Raw genomic sequence first — 5,743 nt, 5'->3', positions numbered from 1 at the left:
AGTTCAAAGGATTGCAAGTGAACAGGACATAGAACTCATCTAGGGCCAGAAATAGTCCTGTTTGCATCAACCAGACTGGAAAACTTTATGACTTAAGGAACACTGAGTAGAATACATAGAAGAGTCTTGCCTAGTAGTGGAGAATAATTATCCCTGGAATGGGCACTGCTCCAGTCCCACCTAACACATCTTGAAAACAAGATATGAGAGAATTAAATCATTTCTAAGTTACCTATCCACATCCAATGAACACAACTCAAGAATATGTACAGACTCACAAAAATGTCCAGAACTCACATAGGTAAAATTTACCATGTTTGGCATTTAATAAAAATTATTAAGTTTTCAAGAAGCAAGAATATATGCCCTATAATGAACAGAAAAATATACAGTTAAGTTCAACTCACATAGATGTTAGAATTATCAGAAGATATTAATGAAGTTATTATAGTTGAATTACACATGTTCAAAATATTAAGTAGAGATATATGATATATATCAATCAGTCTTCTTCTTCATGAAAACTAAGGTGAGGGAGATGATAAAAAAATACACTGGACAGAATCAACAGCAGATTAGATAGAAGAGATTACACTTTTGTAATTAATTAATATGCTTCACACATCTACTGAACAATAATTAAAAAATAGCTATATAGAATATAAACTTAGAGTTAAATAGAAAAGAATAGGGAAGAGAAATAACATTTTTTGTAGTCGTATACTGTCCTAGGTACCTTGCACACATTATCTCATTTTATTCTTACAATACAATAATTCTTATAATAAAAACAACCTCACTTGATTCTCACAATAATATTATCCATGTTTTTAAAATGAGAAAACTGAAGTTCAGAGAACTTCAGAACTTTTCCAATATTACACTGCTTGAGATGATAAAAGCCAACATTTGAGTATTCTGGCTTTTTAAAACCAGAATTATTTTGGTTTGTTTCTCTGCTCTCCTGAACTATTTCCTGGAAAAAAAAAATATTCCATTTCCCACTATTCTATCCACATTACTATCAACAGGAAAGAGGATGATAGGCAGGGAGGCACACATCTAGTTTAGGGCAAGACTGTGAAATTTGTTCACATAAGTACTGCTTATTTTTTATTGGACAAAAATCTAGTCATATGCCCACATTTATTCAAATGGAATGCTAGGAAATGTATTCTTTAACTGGGTACCAAATCAGTAATTGGCTGTTCTTACAGGCCCCACCACAGCTTGCTCTAAGTGCTGCAGTGGAGCTATTCAATTCAGTAAGCTGATCCCCAGAGTTCATTGATCCCCACAGTAAGAAACAAATGAATAACAACACAAACAAAAGAAGAAGGAAGGGGAAGAGGAGGAGGAAAGAGGAGAAAGGAGGAGGAGCAGGAAGAGAAGATAGCAAGAAGAGAAAGAAGTAGTTGTTTTTCCCCATAGTCAATGACAAAAACTCATTTGTAAAATTCAAAAATACTTAACACATGGTTCTCCTCAGCCAATAGATCTGTGGCATTGTACAGAGAAGAGCTAAAGAAAATACCTCCTTTTGGAGCAAGCAAAAACAGAAATAGTGCCTGAAGGAAGTAAGTAACCACTATTGTCATGGCCACTTACAAATCAGATACATTGTGGGTTGTAGTCTACACTTTGTTAAATGTCATGAAAAAAGTCATTGCAAAGATTAGTTTACCTTGGTAATGTTAAACTTTTAAAAATTTCATTTCCAGAAGATGAAATTTAAAACAGTGGTATTATAAGAAAAGATAATTCCTGAAGTATTTTAACCAATTCATTAAATAACAAGGAAATAAAATCCCCATAAAGGTAGACCCTAAATAAATATTGTATTTTGAAATAATCCTCTTCTTAAAAAGTATCACTTGAATAATCATTTTCCAAGTTAGAATGTAATACATTTCAATGAGAAAAAATTGGACAAATGTTTGAGAACCTCTATTAGGTTTCTTGACCGGGTAAATATCACATACATTTTGTATAATTATTTAAAGATGGCCAAAAGGGACAAAATAATGTTGAGGTGTAATGTGATTCGATTAATGGTTCTTTTTTTAAGTACAAAAGTGAGACATATTAGAGAAAGGAAAAATGATTGGAGGCAACCAAAACCAAGACTCAGAACATAACATCATTTTTCTTCTGGTTTCTGTTCTGTCTGAACAGAGCTTTGAGTTTCAATCTTCCCCAATACTATATCTCATCCTTTACCACTATCTTTCTTAAAGCTATTGAGGAGAGAGTCAGGGGGATGATAAGGAATGGAAGATGGCTGAAAGAAATGATTAATAGGATTCTAAAATCTTATATAGTTAAAAAGAAGTTACTATAGGGGTGCCCTCTATATTCTAAATATGTGAACTTAGCTATACCCCAGAAAATTTATCCCATGTTCTCAAAAATCTTTGTTTCATTTTCCTTTAGTTATAATTTCAGATAATTTCTTCCTTTTGTTCAAATGGTTTTTTCCATTTTATCTTAAATCCTATGCCACATAAATAAAATAACTGTAATTTTGTCTCTATCTATCTATCCATCTATCAATCATCTATATTTAGTTGAAAATGTATAGGGAATACTTTTGCAGTTCATAAGCATGATGATTGGGTTTTCACACTCCTGTGTGAAATGTACCTTCCTCAAACCTTGTTATAACATCAGTACATCACCTAACAAGAAAAAAATCTATACAGAAGCAACTTATACCATAAAGAATAAGTAGCTTAGAAAGATATTTTTCTCAGGTTCAGCTAAGACATAATGTGTCTTTCTGGCTAACAAAACACTATGATTTCAAGTATTTTTCATTTTTCATTTATTGTTCCCAAAATATAAATGGATATGGCTCAAATATAAATCAAAAGCATAAGATTAGATTCATGGGCTTACAATAAGGTCCTTAATCCTGCTTCCAAAATTCCCATTAAAATTGTCTACAAACTATGAAAATGTGAGAGGAAAATGTTCATGCCAAAAAAGATAGCTAAAGAAAAGTATCACCCATATACCAGAAAACTGGTGGAATTTCTGCTAGATTCAATGTCAAAGACACCATTTTGAATCAAATCAAATAAAAAGATAAATCACTACTACACTCATTAGCAACATTTTAGACAATCCCACTTCCTCCACTTTCTTTCAAGTACATAGTATTTTTAGTCAGTATTTAGAGTAAAACCTTAAGTAGGCTCCTTCAAATGATACCCATGAAGTCAGAGAGGCTTTAACTGCACAGCCCTCATTAAACATTATTTGTATCTCTATCACCATCAAGAAACAAGAAAATTTTAAAAATAGTCATTACCAAAATTAATTCCCTCCCACAATGTTCCTGGGTGGCTGAATCATCAAATGGTACCCTACTAGGAGTCTCTCTTTCATCTGAGGTCACCTAATCATAAACATTTCTTTGTGAAAATTTTGAATGGAGATCCACAGTTATTATTAACAAAAGCCAACTCAAGTATTTTATTAATTTCAAATCAATATTGGCAAATATATGCAGTTAATTAAACTGTATGAATTTGATGATGAGCCAACATAAAACAGTTTTTTTTTTCTCCTTACAGCACTCTACTCTATTTGATATGGTTTGATTCTGTGTCCCTACCAAATCTCATGTTGAATTGTAATCCCCAGTGTTGGTGGTGGAGCCTGGTAGGAGGTGATTGTATCATGAGGGTGGTGTTCATGAATGGCTTAGCACCATCCCCTCAGTGCTGTTCTCATGATAGTGAGTTAGTGAGTTATTGTTAGATCTGGTTGTTTAAAAGTGTTTAGTGGGCACCTCCCATCTCTATGTCTCGCTCCTGCTCTGGCCATGTGAAACGTGCTTGCTTCTCCTTCGGCTTCTGCCATGATTGTTAAGTTTTCTGAGGCCTTCCCAGAAAGAGAAGCCACTATGCTTCCTATACAGCCTGCAGAACTGTGGGCCAGTTGAAACGCTTTTCTCTATAATTACCTGGTCTCAGGTATTTCTTTCTAGCAGTGCAAGGATGGACTAATACACTATTCAAAAGTTATTCCTAGAGTAAATGCAGAGATTAAACAAACACCAAACATCCAGTTGTTGAAAAATATGACAGCCTTTCTTTGGGGCATCCTGTTTTCCATGATTTATTCACATGGGACCCCATTTTGCTTGGCCTGTAATGGTAGAAAGTCCCCTTCCTCTCCTATTTTCCTCCTACCAAGAACTCCTAATTTTAACCTTTTATTTTCTTCCCCAGGCCTTTATGTTTATAGACAAAAATCTGTGTTGTGTTGGGTTATGGTTGGGGATAGCATAGCTTGTTCAACAAATTCTTAAGTCCTGAGAAAGGAGTTTAGCTCCAAATGTCTTTTTACCACTTATATAATATATGTGGACTTTTTCCTTGGCTTCAGCCTCTAATTCCCACTTCTGTTGTGACAAGAATCTCACATTCAACATGTTCTTAGACACGGAGGCTTTTGTAATTCAAAGATACTACAATGCTGTGAAAGTGTTCTGCAGCCAACAGTGATGGAAGCAACAATCTGACAAAAATTCTTAGAGAAGCCATCAAGCAAGGGAATAATCCAAGCTAGGGAAGAACTATTTAGACATGAAAAATTGTCTTTCTAAATTATTAATAGTGATGATGCATCTAAAATAGATGCTTTTTTACTCCCTCTATCCATAAGTGGAATTTATTTTCTCTTCTCTTGAATCTAGACAGGCGATGTGATAGCCTGACCAACTCAATATGGTGGAAATGATACTGTGTCTGTTTCTGAGTCCAGATCCTTAGAGATTGGCACCCTCCATTTCCTGACTCCTACAACACTTGCCATGTATATTCTACTGCCCTGACACTGCCATTTTGAATGGACCATGTAGAAAAATCACTTGGAGCAGCCCAGAGACTTCACAAAAAGAAAACATTTCTTAGCCCTCCAGCTATCCCAGGACCCAGGCCACTGCAGCACCCCATAGACAGCCATGATTAAAAAGACAAGCTACCCCTACCTGGACCTGTCCAAACCACAGATTCATGAACAAATGTGATGATAGTTGATATTTTAATCCATTCAGTTTTGTGGTTATTTGATAGATAAGCAGAACATATAGTAGAAGCAGAACATACAGTACAGAAAATAAAGTAACATATAAAAGACAAACTCAATAAACTCCCTGAAAGAAATCTCTTAAGAAAGTGATAAAAATTATGAGGAAATTATAGCTTTGAGGTAAAGATATAGAAAACTTGACATAGAAGTAGAAACTTGAGAAAGAGAAAATATACCTTGCTCTTGTTTCTACATGATATGGCCATAAATTTTATTTCTCTAGAATATTTTTCAGTTTAAAAGTCATAAATCTATTTCAAAGGAAGACAGCCCATCCCATTAAATATAGAAGAAGAGAAGAAAAACACAGAAACGTGAGAAACATTGTATATCTCCTATACCTGTGTTACATCAAATTACAAAGAATATAGAAAACTTGAACAATAAATTAAAGTTGAGTGAAGTCACATTTGCTTTTGAACTTCCCAAACATTATATGATACCTTCTTCTTTCCAAGTGTTCATTAATTAAAAAAAAATGATATTTCAAGAGGCTAAAAATAAAACATTGCTAAGAATAAGACAGGGAAACATAAAAGCTTCATTCTCTAACCATGTTATTAAAAATATATGTCAAAGTTTAAATAATGCTTACAGAACACTTGGAAATAACCCCCTTTCTCCAACACTACCTAACACATAG

The 5,743-nt window shown here is 34.0% G+C and overlaps 1 non-coding gene across 1 annotated transcript; it reads left to right on the top strand.

The window, feature by feature from the left end:
• The first annotated feature begins 2,584 nt into the window (after nt 1-2,584).
• Nucleotides 2,585-2,684, top strand: LOC116814034 (small nucleolar RNA U13). Its single transcript, XR_004371136.1, has one exon. It is a non-coding gene; the product is annotated as a small nucleolar RNA U13 (small nucleolar RNA).
• Nucleotides 2,685-5,743: the final 3,059 nt, after the last annotated feature.

This window comes from Hylobates moloch, unplaced genomic scaffold (assembly GCF_009828535.3).
Source record: "Hylobates moloch isolate HMO894 unplaced genomic scaffold, HMol_V3 SCAFFOLD_9, whole genome shotgun sequence".
Classification (NCBI taxonomy): domain Eukaryota; kingdom Metazoa; phylum Chordata; class Mammalia; order Primates; family Hylobatidae; genus Hylobates; species Hylobates moloch.
Note: the sequence above shows the minus strand (reverse complement) of the source record. Positions and strands in the feature narration are given on the sequence as shown.